The sequence below is a fragment of the Numida meleagris genome, chromosome Z (assembly GCF_002078875.1).
Source record: "Numida meleagris isolate 19003 breed g44 Domestic line chromosome Z, NumMel1.0, whole genome shotgun sequence".
Classification (NCBI taxonomy): Eukaryota; Metazoa; Chordata; class Aves; order Galliformes; family Numididae; genus Numida; species Numida meleagris.
Window position 1 is genome coordinate 23,028,436 of NC_034438.1, and position 16,866 is coordinate 23,045,301.

Sequence of the window (16,866 nt, forward strand, 5' to 3'; positions counted from 1 at the left end):
TGAGAGGGAAAAGATTCCAGGAAAAAAAAAAAACCACAAAAACGAAGGTAGATGACTTGCAGACAACTTGAGGTGCTTTCTTGCAGTGAAAACTGTATAATAATTAACTGCATTTTTTTTCAGACTCTCCAGACAAGGAGGAATGTGTCGAAGTGGGAGTTCAGCATTCCCACTTTGTAATGTGTCCTCTAAGACAAGGTCGAGTTGGGCTGCTTTAAGAGTAATGGCTGTTTCTATTAGAGCAGCAATTGTACTGTATGGCTATTGTACTGTACAGCTGTTGTACTGCACAGCTGTTGTAACCTACAGCTATTGTACAGCTATTGTATAGCTGTTGTAACATACAGCTATTGTAACCTACAGAACTTGTAACAGTTGTTCTTACTACGGCGAAAAGCGGCGGGCAGTCGATGGGGCCCGGCGCTGCTCCTCTCGCAGTGGAGGCGAATGCCCGACCGTCTCACTCCTTCAAGACTTCGGCGTCCGCTGCCGTCCGAGGACCGCTCTCAAAGGCGCTCCCCTTTGGCGGCCGCTCCGGGACAGACGCGAGGGGCCCCGCGGACCGCGGCACCCCGGGCCGCCCGCAGCGCCGCCCCGCGTCCCGTCCCGCAGCCCGGGGCGGGGAGGGGAGGCGGCTGTCGTGGGCAGGGCAGAGCCGCCGCGTCCCTCCCCTCGCCGCACTCCTTCCCTCCGGCTGGAGGCGGCCGGGTCGGCTCTCGCTGGGTTCCCATTCCTCCTCCCCCGGTGCATGGTGGCGGCGGGAGCGGCGTAGGGTGAGCCCGGCGGGGCGCGGGCCGGAGGCGGCGGCGGGAGCGGAGAGGAGCCGCAGCGCGCAGGAGGCACCGGGGAGCGGGCACTGCTCGCAGGAGGTGAGGCGGCGGCGCCCAAGTTGTGCGAGAGGGAGGGAGGGAGCAGGAGGAAGAGAGAGTGGAGCGCTGGGAGCGCTTCCATTCATTGCCTGAGCGCCGGCTGGGCGGCAGCCACGGGACGGGACTGGACGGGACGGGACGGGACGGGACGCGGCGGAAGCCAGCCGGTGCCCGCATCGCTCCGAGAAGCGGTGGGGCCAGAAGGCGCCTGCTCGCCCCGTCCCCTCCATTCCTGCAGGGGGGTGGCGGAAGCTCTTCCTAGGGACTCGGGGCGCCTCGGCCGGGGCGGGAGGGCCCTGGGATCGCGGGGCCCCCGGCTCCGTGCGGGGCGGGATGCGGGGAGGGGGAGCGGTAGCCAAAGGGGAGCGCGCTGCACCCCCGCGCCCGTACCCACCGCACGAGGTCCCGGCCGATGGCAGCCCCCGCCTCGCCGCGGGGGGCTCAGCGTTTTTCCGGACGTGCTCTTGCCTCTCCGCACCTTCCTGCCCTCTGCTTTTGAGGGGTCTGAGAGGTGTTTTGTTTCTTGGGAGCCTTTTAGAAGGGGAAACCAGGGCACGGCGCACGTGTCAGTGGAGGTCTGTTGGGTCGATGCTATCACGTGGAAGGCGTGAGCGCGCTGGTGCCGTCCCGGGGCAGTCAGCCGAGCTCTGCGCCAAGTGCACGTCCTCTGGTACCGGTACCGGACGGCCGGGCGCTGCCAGGAGTCGGTGGGTGCACCGGTCCCGGTGAGAGATGGGCTGTGCGGAGTAACGAAAGAATAAAAAGCTCAGGCTGACTTCATCTGGAAGGAAACGTTATGTGTGTTAATTAAAAGGTACGACATTGTTAGGAAAACATCCCTAGGGACAATTACAGATTCCTTAATGAAAATACCAGCTCTGTCCCAGTCCTGCTCTGGGTTCTGGCCACGTGAGTGCACACCTGCAGAGAGCCCTTTTGTTTTTCGGTCACAGAAACCTCACAGAGGCCTGAATATCTGCTGTGCACAAAGCGTGGTTTGTTAAGAGAGCATTGGTGGCACTAAAGTCGATATTCCAGTCAGTTTTTCAGAATAAAACATGTTACAAAAGTATAATCCTAGTTAATCTCTGGCATCTTACTGAGCATTTTTCCTTCTCCACCCCTTATTAATGCAGGGTACAGACAGACCATCCATCCCTGATGAGCAGGTTTCATCTCAGACACAGTTTCATGGCTCTGTAACTCCATTTCCATTGTGAATGATGGCAGCAGCCACTGTGGCTTCACTCACATAGTTGCTTTCTTCACAAGTTTTCTCTATCTGGGTGATGGTGTGGTTTTAATAAGTGCTTAGGAAATTGCCCTCTTTATCTTTTTTTAGTAAATCGTCTGTTTTTATTAAGCATCCTGGGAAATGCTAGGGTCATGATGTACCTGCATGATGGGCAAGTAACCGTACTGGGTCGTCTGTTTTTAAGAACTTAATTTATCGGGTCTGCATGCAGGAACATTATCTTCCTTTTCTTCCTACCTCATTGGAGGGCTTTCCTGTGCATCACCTCGCTCGCTCCTGATGGTGCTGTGTTGGTATGTCTGCGTCAGGATTGCTGTGCCTGTGCTGGTGCTGCAGCCTGCAGCTGTGCACGGTGCTCCTGGTGGTGTGTGCTCTGGTGAACAGGGACTGTGGGTGCTGTGCTGCAGGCAGCCAGGCCGGCAGAGCCTGGTTGGGCTGTGTGGGGTCTGGTAGCTGTGCCAGGATAGGGGCCTGGTTTTGTTTTGTATTCTGTGGCAGTGCAGACACTTCAAAAAAAAAAAAAAAATTGAGATGGAAAGGAGGATTAATGATTGTTCTGAGTGATGTGAAGAATACAACTACTGTTCTCCAAGTTTTGTGTTTTGAGAAGATCCTCCTCTACTAGACACAGGCTGTAGCAGTAGGATGGCTTCCAGTAGAAGCAAAATGGTGGTCACAACTGGGGACACAGCTGCTCAGTCCATCCCTAAACGCAACAGGCACCTAGTTGTCCATGGGAGAAACAACAAGTCTGTGAAATTCCCTTCCTCATCACCTTCAAATCAACTCATTCCAGGGCAGGAGGAAGAGAAAGAAAACCCTTCATATAAGACCAGCCCCACCAGAGGGCTGTGTGCCTGCACATACTGTTCTTCTGGGCTGCCCGTCCTCAACTCCCAGCCTGCAGGCAGAGAGCAAGGCTCAGCTGCTGAGCTGCTAGCTGGCAAAGCAAGGAGCTCTTCTGTGTCCCTGTCCTTCCCAGCCTCCCTTCTCCTAGAGCAGTTCCCACTTTCTCCTTCTGTTGAGGAACCCATCATTGGGTTGTCTATGTTTTTAACCCTTGTGGAAGACGGAGCAGAGGTGGCGAGTGACTGGAAGGCACTGCCGGCTCTCAGAGCCCTTTTGCTGGTGTAGAGACTCCTGCTGATGTGATTGCAGCTGACAGGTCTGGTAAACGTTGATTGGCCAATTTCCACTTTCTGGTTTTCCAGTTTTCACAAGAATTGATAGGATTCTCTCAGGTCACAGTGCCTAAGGTCTTCTCTGCAAACGTGGAACTAAAACGGTGTGTTATTCCAAAATTAGCACAGTAACTACAGAGGAACTTGAATTAAAACTGAACATAGGGTTTTGGTAAAGCAGAGAAAAAAATTCATGTTGTTATTGCCTGTCTTCTTACCTTGCTCTTCTCTACCCCTTGCTGGGGAGGTGTGGTCATGCACTCTGAAAGCTATGTAAAGAGCAATTCTAGTATTTCATTTTTAAACAGTCTTCTAATTAAAGCAAATAATTTTGGTCATTTTCATATTATGCTGTTGAATGTAGTTAATGCATTTTGGAAAATATTTTACTGATGATTTGAGATCTTTTTCTTAATTACCTTTTTTAGGTCACTGTTTAGGAGGTCAGACAAAGATCCCAGAAAAACATTTTAACACCAGTTAATCGGAGAATGGAATAATCAGTTTTCCTAGATACATTTTTCTAGGAGAGAGTCTTGCGGAAGTTAATTCCAAAGAAAACAAATCCGCAATGAAGAAGTAATTAAGATATAAATTTACTGCAGAAGTCAAGTAAATGACCCAAAATGTAACCAATCTATCTTAGCAGATCAGGAATATATCTGAAATTCTGAACTTGGGGAATAGTGTAGTAATTGGGCAATTACCTTTTCCATGACCAAGCAAAATAAATCACAGTAGAAGGTAATTGGAGACAGCTATGCGGTTGACACAATCACTAGAACCCAGTGAATGCAGAACATAATTAAAAAATAGATCAGTCTGTTGCTGAAGATTCATTTCTCTAGTTTTTCTTGTCTCCTGGTCCTCATAATCACACTGACTTTTACATTTTGGGGCTCTGTGGTGAAGTTAGATGTGAATTCTTCAAGGGAGAATCCAGAATGTTTAAACAGACCCGCACAAACAGAGTGCTGCAGCAGTGTTTTTGCCCGGAAACATTTCTTATTTAGGTTGGTTTAAATATTGTTGATTAGATATAAATATATTTTTAAGGATCTAGGGTCCCTGGTGAGAGCATGGAAACTAAATGGTAAACTGAGAATGTGAAATACTGTAGAAAGAGAAAAAAAGCTGTCTTAGAGAAAGCATTGTATTGTGCTGCAGCCACCTGAGACAGCTCTAAGGTGTAGGTGAACCTCAACACACATGGAAACCATACATTAAGCGGACTTTCAGATCTTTTCATTTTCATCTCTAAACAGCTTGTAGTGCTAAAAAAGGACTAATGAAGCAATTTTGCCAAAGCATCTGTCCGTCCTCCATTATTAATGATGTTAAAGCCCATTTCAAATTATTTTGCCTTAGTACTGTCTTATTACCTTAAAGACTGGAGCTACAGTTAGATTCATGTTTTATGCAGGGTATTTGTAATTTTGTCTGTGAAAATGTCTGTTTTTTGAATTAGCATTAGAGTTCATTAATTGGCCTTCATTTTGCAAATTCTTGACATTGCATACTTGTGTGTGCTCTCATGTGTCATCTATGACAATCCACCATTAACAATAGTAGTGCTGTTACTTTGTTCCAAATGAATAACAGTAAGTTTTTGTAGATAAAATCATTTAATGGGCTTTAATAGTACAATTGATACTTATTTTAAAATATGTCTGTGTGTTATTGGCCTCTCATCTTGCAAGATGTCTTGATCTTGAGTAGGTTCTTCTGTTATGATGCTTTAGAATTACTTTTTCTGAGTTTACTGCTAATAGAAATGGTCAACATCTTAATTTTTGCAATTATAACTTGAACGTCATCAGGACTGAAATGTTTAAAAGCCTCACAGATTTTCAAGGAGCTTCATTCAAGGGGGGTGACCTCTCAAGGTAGGTGGGACTTGGGTGGCTGCGGTGTTAGTTCAGCTTCCAGCCATAATCCCTTAAACACGTTTGGAAAGAATCACCTGTGATTTTGGAGGGTAAACTCAAGCTTTGCATTTGATCTGCTGAGATAACAGATAGGGTGCCTGTTGGTGCCATCTGTGTTTACAGATTTTATAACAGTATTCAGCAGGAGAGTATCTGTGGGCCAAATAAGTTTACATAGGTCAGTGAATTGCAGTGTACATCTAGGGTCATTGTAAACAGTTTTTTTCAGAGTTTGCACTGAACCTTCTTTCTCAAAAATGGACCACCTCACTAAAGTTTGTGTTGGTGTGGATGCACCAGTTTTATATGCTGCCAAACGCATTAGAGAGAAGCTCTATTTTAATGGCTTGTGCTCGTTAGTCTTGGTCTTTTAGCAGATGCATATTCCTTTGATATGTCCTGCACAGATAGGTTGTATGTTAATTTTAAATTCAGTCATATTTGAGGATTTGTTTCTGTGCTTTTAAAAAATTATTTTAACCTGCAAACTCAACATCAAGCGGTGGGCCAAGTTTGGCATGAAACTGAAAATACAGTTTTATGCCTAAGAGAAAGTTTCATGCAATGTTGTCTCCCGCCTGCTTTCTTTATCTGTGCATTGATTTTTCTCATGTCAGTGCTGTTCTGGTATGGCTTATCTTTCAGGAGTTAACTAAGTTCTCATTTTTTCTCTCTGTTTTAGGTTTTCTTTAAGCTGCTAATAGACATAGTACATGACAGCTGGAGTGCAAGATTTTCCACAGACTGCCCAGCTGATTGCTCGTTGAGATGCTAGATAATTGAGTAGAGGTAGCCAGTTTGCAGAAATGTGCATGAGATTTGTGTTGTGTGTGCATGTTGATTCAGACATTAGTTGTGATCATGACTGCATAAAATCATTGTAATTACCTTCAGCCAGTCTTTATGCCAGAGTGACCCAGACCACATTCCATGACAGCCCTGACAGCTCGAATTAGAGCTTGCTTTTCATCGCAGCCAAATTTGGAGAACAGAAATATCCAGCCTCTCTTGAGTTTGCTTAGTGCAAGAACGTGAAAGAGTGGAAGTTCAGATTAAAACAGAAGCTTAGGAATGTTCTGATTCCCTGGTGTTTGACCAGCCTGTGTTGGCAGAGTTTATGTAGTTTTCCTGTTGTGTGTTGTACATGTTGCACAGTAAATAACCAGTCAGTTAATTCCAGGATGCTGCACGTGTGTACGTGCACTATACTGGGCATAGTATGCATCTGCTTCCAATCTGCATTTGAAGAGAATGTTAGAGAATAAAAGTCCTCACTTTTGATGCAATTCATCCAGCTCTTGGCTGCCCTTAGACTTCCTTTCTGCAAGCTTCTTGGTATGAGCAGGCTACTTCTAACCTCTTTTCCAACGCATGAGGGAAGAGATTGACCCCCTCTACTCTGCCATGGTGCAGTCTCACTTTGAGCTTTGGGTGCAGTTTTGGGTGCCACAGTCTAAGGACATAAAACCATTAGACAAGGTCTGAAGGACGGCTGTGAAGATAGAGTTTACAGGGAAAGATGTATGAGGAGTGGCTGTGGTCCCTGTGTGTGCTCACCCCAGAGGGGAGGCCTCATGGTGTCTGCAGCTCCTCACAGGAGCGGAGGGGCAGCGCTGAGCTCTGCTCTCTGTGACAGCGACAGGGCCCGAGGGAACGGCATGGAGCTGTGTCAGGGGAGGGGCAGAAGTGTATTAGGGGAACGTTCTTCACCGGAGGATGGCGGACGTGGAACAGGCTGCCCAGGGCAGTGGTCACAGCCCTAAGCTGCCGGAGTTCAAGGAGCATTTGGATGACACTCTCACACATATGGTTTGAATTTTGGATAGTCTTGTGTGGAGCCAGGGGTTGGACTCAGTCCTTGTGGGTCCCTTCCAGCTTGGGATGTTCTGTGATTATACGAAATGATCCTAAAAAGACAGGACAGGAAGAGACCTTATGAATTCATCCAGTCTATTCATCTGCCTCCAGATAGGATCATCTAGATTTCAGTCTTATGCGACTTGTTACCCCAGTAGTCTCCCTTCTATCAACTTGCTTTGAGAAAATTTTTTTTCATGTTATCAAATTCATACATTTCTTATTGTAATTTCACATCATCCTGCATCTGTCTTGGACAGAGAAAACTTTTTTTTTCTTCTTAGAGTGTGTTTTATTAGGTTTACTTCTTACCTACCATAGCCTACTTTTTCTTCAAGCTCAGTTCTTTCACCTCAGAGGTGCTTTTTTCTTGTACTTCAGTTATTCTTGTTGCTTTTCTTGGGTTATTTTTCATCACCTCACATGTATTTTGAAGTTTTCTGTCCAAATTAGGACTCTCTTTACCTTGAGGATTTATTAATATTGTTGAATAAAATGGAACAGGGTCCTCTTCATACTTGCTAATACAATGCTTGTTTTTTTTTGCAGCACTGTAACTCTTTTTCATGTTCAGGCAGATCCTTGTCTGAGGACAAGGGTTATAGGACATCATTCTCACTCTTTGTTTTATTGCTTATTGTTTCTGCCTGACTGTAGCATTTTGCACATGTTCTTATTGAAGGTGATAATAGTTTCTCAAGTCATTCCTCAAGTTTGTCATTTTGAATTCTCAACTCTAACAAACTCACTACCTTCTCTAGATTAATACTGTCTGCTAGTACAGTAGGTTACTTTTTCAGTATCTGTATGGTGTGGACAGATATTTTTTGGGAGCCTTACCTTAAAAAAAAAAAAAAAGAAAAAAGATGTTTTTAACTAAGTCTCTCTTTTTCCTAAATGTAGTGATCCTTTTCATGGAAGGATAAAGTATTTTCCTAGTAGTGCAAGTGTTATAGCCATATGTATTGAAGAATCTGAGGGATGAAAAATACACTCTTATGATCTGACTTCTTATGATCCTGGAGGTTGGGAAAAACAATTTGTGCAGATGTTAATGCTTAGGGAGAACCTCCTTTCTCCTTGAGTTTTTCAGTTAGCTTACAGGTGATGGAGAAGATAATACTTCATGTAAGAAACAAATGCCCTGCATCCATAGCTGTTTTAATAATATTAATACTAGGCCACTGAAAAATCAGTACTCATTAGAAATGCATTTTCAGGAGTATTAGCTTTAGTTCTGAAAGTGCAGGTTTTGTCTGGAAGAGGAACAGAGAAATGACAAACTCTGGCAAAACTAAATAACCTTAAGAAGGCAGGTTAATAAAGAGTTTGATGAATAAATTGACGAGTGGGAATTTTTCCAGAGGATCTGTAGGGCCAACAGGTTATTAGGGAATAAGCTAAGGCCGTAATAGAAAGGTTAAATTTATGTTTTCCTTTTCTGTATGTAGTTGGAGAAATGGATAGAGGTTTCTGCAATGGAATCTTTTGTTGTGGAAGACTTGTTAGAGGGTCGATTTTGAGCTGTTGTCAGGAGGTGCAGAACAACTGACTCAGAAATGAAATAATTCTTAGATGTGCAGTGACAGTTTATTTGAAACACTTTGGTACAGAAGGGCTGAACGTGGTGAATGTATGGTAGCTTCACAGGGGCCCCAGGGGAGCTTCAGAGGACCACAGACCAATGGTCTGCAGACTGATCTGCAGCACGTGAGTGTACGAAGGAGTAGACTTAGTGGAAACATGAAATAATGGGGCAGGGAGAACATGAGTTTTTCAAGGGGCAATAATGGCTTGTAAACCTGGAAGCATATAGATAATGGAGATACAGGTGATTTTTAGCTTTCTAAGAATTCAAAAATGCTCTTAAGGAAAACAAGCTGCTATGGTGGGGAAAAGCAAATCTCCTTGCATGGGCAAGAAAGCAAAAAACTGAGGGTGGACGTAAATGGTTTCTTGTTGCAAGAGAGAAAAGTTACCAGTGGAGGTGTACATGGATTTGTTCTACTGCCAGTGCTGTTCATTTGTTCATAAATGATTCAGAAGAAATAATAACTTGTAGTACTTGCATGTGCTGCTGTGTTATTCCTGGTAACAAACACCTGCAAAAATATTTTTAAGACCAAGAAACTAGGCAATAAAACAGTATATGCAACTGAGTGTTGAAGAAAAACTGATGGAAATGTTGGGACAGGGAGAGCAGAGCTACGATGGTTGTAAAGTGATGGGCTCTGGGCTGACTTATCTCTTAGATATGAGATCTTGGACAATAAATGTTTCCATGAGTATGTCACAGTTAAAAAATCAAGTGGAATGTTAGGCATCTAGGTTATTGTGATTCTTTCTTAAAGGAATAGAGCACAAGTCTGCCATTTGTATTCTTTGGGTACTTAAATCTTGAATGCTTACATGCATTTATGAATCACTATCTCAGAAAGTTTCCATTAGAACTGGGAAAAACCCAGATAAGTCTTACAAGGACAATTGCAAATGTATAACGTTTTCCATACAAAGAACAGTTAAGCTGATGAGGAAAGTAGACAACTGAGGATGCAGTGATAGTTTTATAAAATCATACCTGGGATGCCAAGGGTGATAGGGATCATTGTCTTTCCCAGTACGAGAACTAATGGGCATGTCAATGAAACCAGAAGGTGTTGGATTCAGAATAGCAAAAGAGAGGAATATTGTTTCACTCACACACCATTAAATTGTGCAACTCTACAGGATGTGGTGTGGTGGATACTGAAAATTTATAGTGATTCAAAGGGAGACTGGACAAAATGAATGGAAGAAAAAGTCTGTAGAGGATTATTAAATACATAAGCATGACCTCTGACTTTGAAAGATGCTGAACTGCAAATTGTTGGAGACTGGAGAGTATTTGGGGAAAGTATGACTAAATGCTTACACTATTCTTATCCTCTTCCCCAGACATCTGCTTTTGGCTGCTCTTGGAGACAGGGGTACTGGGCAGAAGATTTGACCTGGCATAATTTTAGATTTGTCTTTTTAACTTGCATAAACTCATGACGCATTTTTCTGTGAGCTAGCAACTCAGGGTAGCATCTGCAAATCTTGTATTTTTTTACACTAAAAGCCTCCTATTCATTTTCTTTATAATTTAAGACAGAAGTGCATTTTTAACAAAACACAGACATTACCATGAACTCTTGTCTTTCTTCTGCTAGTTGGTGTTAACTACAAATTATGTTTCATTTCAGCCTTACTAAACTGCCAGATGAGATAATACATGTTGTCTTGTTCAGGGAATCTAAGCAGCCATGGCTGTAATCCTAGCTTGGTTTTTCTGATTTATTTTCTCCAACAGTTATGTGAAATTTTATTTCGTCTGGGAGTTCTGCCTTTCTTAGCCTTTCTCCCTTTTACTACATTTTAACTGCTGACATGAGCACAAAATATGTGAGATTGCCTGTGGAGTTAGAGAAGAGGTTGAAAGCTCTTTTATCTCTGAATGAGACAGAGATATATACAGGAAGAAGAATACTTGGCTACTTAGTTTTCTCTGGATGCTGATTTACTAGATTAATTTGGAGTGTGGATTCAGTGGTATATCCATAAGGCACTCACAATCTATGCATAGTCACATGGTGCAAAGATCTATCATAAACAGACCCTGTCAGCCTGAATTTTACTAAGTTTTTGCTAACAGGTTTTCTTCTGTGTCAGATACTAATTGTCTATCTACAACCAATAATGCCAGGTCAGGTATTGTTTGTCCTCCTGCAGCTGGTGTGAAGTCCTCATGAAGGCAGTGTCCTTTGCTCTGACAAACTTGACAGAGATGTGATTGTGTTCGCACCTGCTCTGGAGTGAGTCTTTACTGCATGGCGATTGCACCCATCAGTGATGTACTAGATGGGTAATTTGGCATTAATGAACACGGAGCCATATGTTGCATATGCATTCTTTGCTTTTTTTGTTGTATGTTGATACACTTAACAGGCTACTGCTGGCTTTTATGGAAGTTAAATTGCCAGTGCTTTCTGCTCCAGATTGTATCTGCAGGTGTCTTCATGTCTGGCCACATAAATGTTCCCTCTATTGTTATACTCTTAAAACATTTTATGCTCGTTTTCCCTGTAGTCTGAGATGTGGAGATGTGGGGGAAAGCTACTTTGCCTGGATGTGGACAACTTGCTCAGTGGTTGTGCTGCCATAGAGCTTTTTTTTGTAGCTGGTATTAACCCATTCTGTGCACTCTTTGTTAGCAGCAGCTATATTCCCCATTATCCCATGCTACTACAGTGGGGACCAGGCTACAGAGGCAAGGGTCATACGGTATTAGGATGTTCACTGATCAAGTACTCCGTTCACTTCACAATCTGTAATGAGCTGCATTAAAGGATGTGGCTTTGGAGGTGGGGAAGGCAGGAGTGTGTGGAGGTCTGAGAGGCAATGTTTGAGTTTGTGTAGGTGAGGCTATTGAAGTTTGTTGTAAATAGATGTGAGTGGTGATTTGTTATTGTTGGGGTGTTTGTATATAGTAGTTCCTTTGATCTCTGCTTGTTGAGTGAGTGCTAATTCAGGACTATTTTATGATTACCCTAAGAATATACTGTTGAAAACCCCAGAAGTCTTCTCATCTTTAAATGTCATCTTCTGATACCTGTAAATATTTGAACTGATGATGTATTTGCACACAGCAAATACAGTTCTGCTCTCTGAAGGTTTATTAAAGCTGTGCCAAACAGAGTTAGTCATAGTCAGCAGTATCACAGTTGTGTGTTTCTGAATTGATAAAGGAAGATAAATCTTCTGTTCGGACTGGAAAGTGGTCCAGCTGTTCTGTTGCACTAAAACACCTCTCCTATACGGACAGGTAAAGTCTTAGCCATGGCATTAGCTGATAATGCTTCTGAGAAGTGTGTCACATGATGTGAAGCTACTGTTTAGGTGCCTAACAGCCTACCTTTTAGCTGAAGAACTCCTCAGTAATACCAAGTTCTTTGCCAGAAAATCAGGGAATACACCTGAGGGGATCATGTGTTAGATATGATTGTAAAAACACTCGTAAGGAAATATTTTTGATTTTTTTTGTTTTTCATTTAGTCTTTTACTATTGAGATACACTGAGAAAGAAAGGGAAAAAAAAGATAAGTGGCCTTCTATCCTAGGTGTCAGTCAATCTGTTAACTGATCGCTGACCTCTAACCTAGTGTCTACAATGACTCTTCCACCAAGCCTTTATGTAACTAGATGGTACTTTGGGGTAGAAAACTGTTAAAAATTATTACCAGAGGTCAGTTTGAAAGGGAAATCATTATTTAAGTATACTCCTAGAAGTCCTTACTACTATCCTCTTCTGTCATAATCACAGTTAAAATTTAGAGTGTAGTGAAAATACATATCTTTCAAGGTTGTCACAGAATTTTATTCTTTATTATATGAGTCCGAAAGATATCAAAAACTTACTCGACAAGTTCTAACATGAAAAAAAAAAAATAACCAATTAACAAATCTTCCATTTGAAGTTTTTTCATTCTGAATCCTTATCTGTGGCTGCAGAGTTCATTGTCAAGGGATAATCTACCTATGCAGGCACTAATCTGATGTTTATTGATTTACTTTCCATTCATTTTTCCTCCTGCAACTACACAATATATCAGTTTACTGCTTAAAAAATGTTTTGCAGTGAGGATATTTGAAAAGCTAGCTGGATAACTGGGCAAATGAATATGTGCCTTTCTAATCTACTTCTCCTACCATAAAGATTGCACAAAGACAGATAAAAATCAGTACTGTTACTACTCACGTGTATTTTTCTGCATGTGATGGTGTGAAAGTTTATTTATCAAACTCGTGTCTGTCTGGGTGAAGAAATCATTCACTGTCATGGATTCCCACAATCTTAGGGGTTGGAAGGGACCTCTGGAGATCATCTAGTCCAACCTCCCTGCTAAAGCAGGTTCCCTGCAGTAGATTTCACAGGAAAGCATCTGGGTGAGTTTTGAATATTTCCAGAGGAGACTCCAAAATCTCTCTGGACAGCTTGTTTCACTGCTGTGTCATGCTCAAAGTAAAGTTTTTCCTCATGTTTTTATGAAACTTCCTATGTTTCAGTTTGTGCCCATTGCCCCTTGTTCTGTCACTGGGCACCACCAAAAGGAGCCTGGCCCCATCCATTTGACTTCTGTCCTTTAAATCATAGAGTCATAGAATTAGCTAAGTTGGAAAAAACCTACAAGATCATCCAGTCCAACCATCCACAATATCCACAAAATATCGTTAGATATTTCTAAGTATTTGAGAAGATCCTCTCTCAGTATTCTTCAAGCTAAACACTTCCAGGTCTCTCAGCCTTTCCTCAGAAGGGAGGTGCTGCAGGTCCCAAAGTCATATCTTTGTCACCCTCAGCTGGACTTTCTCCAGTAGCTCCTTATCTTTCTTGAAATGGGAAGCCGAGAACTGGACACAGTACTTCGGATGTGGCCTCATCAGGGCAGAGTAGTGGGAGGAGGAGAGGGCACATTGCTGGCTCATGGCCAACCTGCAGTCTACCAGGACACCCAGGTCCTTCTCTGCAGAGCTCTTTTCCAACAGGTCAGTCCCTAACCTGTACTGATGCATACATCCTTCCTGGGTGTAAGACTCTACACTTGCCTCTGTTGAACCTCTTCAGGTTCCTCTCCGCTCAACTCTCCAACCTATCCAAGTCTCACTGAATGGTGTCAAAGCCACTCCTTCTAGCTTTGCATCACCAGCAAACTTGCTAAGGGTGTGCTCTCTCTTCATCCAGATCATTGATGAAGATGCTGAACAAGATCAGGCTCAGTATCAAGCCCCTGGGGAACACTGCTAGCTACAGGCCTCCACCTAGAGGATCACAACTCTCCGAGCATTGCCAGTCAGCCAGTTCTTAATCTGCTCCACTGTCCACTCATCTATCCCACACCTCCTAAGCTTATCTACAAGGATGTTATGGGATACAATGTTAAAAGCCTTGCTGAAGTCAAGGTATGCAACATCCACTGTTCTCCCATCATCTATTGAGCCTGTTAAGGGGAGTAGTGTACTTCAGTCATGTTTGCAAACACATAGTATACATTATCTCTGAATTCTTCAGACATTATGACTCATTTCAGGCAGATGTTGGTCTGATAATGAAGAATGGGCAATTACAGTCCCATTGTGTAACATGGTTAACCAGTTCGCAATCTGGGGGGAAAAAATTATCTAATGCTTACTTTTTGTGGTGTGGCTGAGACCAATAGGTGCCCCTCCCCAGTCAAATTCTTAAAAAATACAAAGCTTACTTCCCATTTCTTTTTTAAAAAGCAGTGTTTTGTTTTATGATGTTTATATCCCATGGTTTCCTGCAGAGCTTCAGGAGCTCAAAACTCCATTATGTATCTCCTTATTCAGAAAGAAGAAGAAGGAGGGTATGGTTGAGTGTTTGTTTTGTGGTGTTTGTTTTTTTTGTTTGTTTGTTTTTAAATAATGGTAATTTATTGATAAGAATAGCCAAAACCATTACTCTAAGCAGTAACAAATATTCACAGCCATTGTCTAGAACAGTGTTGCTCACAGGGCAATGTCCTCATAAGGAGAGGAAGAGATAGAAGGTCTGAGGTAGGGTGTGAAGTTGAACACAAGGGTTCAACACTGAGCCTGAAATCTGCCTGTGAGAAGCGAGTGTGTCTCCTTATCTGTGTTTATTTCATTGCCAGGTAGCAAGTACTCTGTCTTCTGCTCTTGCAGTAAAACTACTGTCCTGTTTAAAAAATTCTAAGTATGTCCTCCTTTTGGTGGACATTCATTTGTATTCTGCTGCTCACAACTGGTGACTTTATGAAGTCTCTCAGCTCTATAGCAGCATTCTGGCTACTGGTGCACCACAAAGCTTGGCGTCATCTGCAGACCCGCTGAGGGAGTGTTTGATCCCATGTAAGTGCCAATTATTTGGTACTGGATGAATTGTATGTAATAGTAGCTCTGAATTTAGCTAGTTTCCATTAAAAATTTGTTTTGCCATTACATGCATATCCCGTTACACCATTAATGGTTGAGTAATGCTGTAGTAGTCTTCATTTATGAACTATGAAAGGAATGTAAATTGCACTTCAATATTGTCTTTAGTATGTAGAGGTAGATCCACATTTTAAGCCTTGAATCTTTATTTTTATTGATTTTTTGTGTGTGTGTGTGAGATGAGATGAAGATTTCAAAGGAAAAAATTGCTATAGATGGATATAGCCAGCCTAAACCTGTCTGTGTAGTAGACGCTTGATGGTTTTTTTTTTCTTTTTTTTTTTTTCTGTGAAGTTTGCATGCTCTTACAGTGGAATAAATGATTCAACAGTTGGTCCCTCTCCCAGCAACATGGCTGTGCTGAGCCAGTTTTCTTAATGGCTCCTATTTCATCTTCTCTGTTTTGAAGACAGTGTGTGCATGGTTATTTATAATGAGGGCTGTTTTACTGCAGTAGTATTCCTTACCTGTCAGACAGTTAGAGGGAAAACAATCACTGAATGGAAATCTTCATCTGTCTTCTCCTCTGATTTAACATAACCAGCAAGTACTGGGTTGTCTCTTCCCTTTTGCATAGATGTTTAGTTGTTTGTAATTGGTAGGCTGAAATGAGTTGATCTGAACCCACTTCTGTGGTTGCTGACTGTGTCTCAGAGAGTCAGCACAGTTTTGAAGGCTCTCACACATTGAAGTTCTTAGAAAATAAATGATGCAGTCAACAGAAACATTGTGCAAACACAGATTTATTTCTCCTGTGGTACTGGAATTATTTGGGGGTCAAGGTCTGAGCAGAGGCTGGTAGCTATTCTTGCATCTTCAATTGCCCTTGGTGTACATGGGATTCATCTGGCCATGGGACCAGATCATGAGGTGGCAGAAACCATCTGGTGAATGTCTCTTTTTTTTAGCCATATTTTAGTGTTTAGAGCATTGCCATGAGTGAGTTGGTTGCTTCATGATTATGTGTGACTTTCTATAGGGAGTGTGTGGTCCAGGAGACCTCACAGATTTCCTGGATGTGGCTCACACTGTAGCTGTATCTGTTATTTATTGTGTCAGTTCAGAAACAGAAGGTAAACAGTTTTCCCTAATGATTATATGGGTTTTTTTTTATTCTGTTTGCTTATTTCTATATGGCTAAATGAGTTTCTGCCTTCAGAGGGAAATTGTTTTGGCTCCCATTCACTTTGTTTTCTCTGTACCGATGTTCTTGCTCAGCTCAGCTGGTAGATTCACAACCTATGCATTTGTTTGTTCCAGAACAAGGTAGATAGCTATTTTAATATGGAAGCAGTTCAATTTTTAAATACATGCACTGTCTGAAAAATATAAAAGCAAGTGGCAAAGTATTTGAATTTTTACAGTATCTGATATTAAAAAAAATTTGATTACTTGTTACATAGATATCTTCTGGAATGTATTTCTAGTCTATTATACAGAGATAAAATCCTAATTTTGTTTGATTAGATATGTAACAAAAGTGCTATTTAGCCATAATTGAGATGATTTCTTAAATAATTTCTTTAAAATTCAGAGTTGACTCTCGTGCAGTACTAATATATAATTTTGCAGGACAGAAATTATTTCTTAACAGAATTTTCTTAAAGAAATTTCTTAACAGAAATCTGTTGTAGTATCATCCCTTGTTCGGCATCCAGCTTCCCAAATTAAAAATATCAGCAGGAAAACCATTACATCGAGATGTATCTTGAAAAAATGTTATTTAGCAGCTATGCAGTTTAAACTGAAAAGGAAATAGGACTGAGAACCCTAAAAATTCATAA

The 16,866-nt window shown here is 42.3% G+C and overlaps 1 protein-coding gene across 2 annotated transcripts in view; it reads left to right on the top strand.

Annotated features, from left to right (window-relative positions):
* LHFPL2 (lipoma HMGIC fusion partner-like 2) overlaps nucleotides 668-16,866 on the top strand; it is a 129,809-nt gene continuing 113,610 nt past the window's right edge. For both annotated transcript variants that reach the window (XM_021379481.1, XM_021379486.1), the window contains exon 1: nucleotides 668-869. The gene's annotated coding sequence lies outside the window, so the exon portion shown is untranslated. The remainder of the gene's footprint in view (nucleotides 870-16,866) is intronic.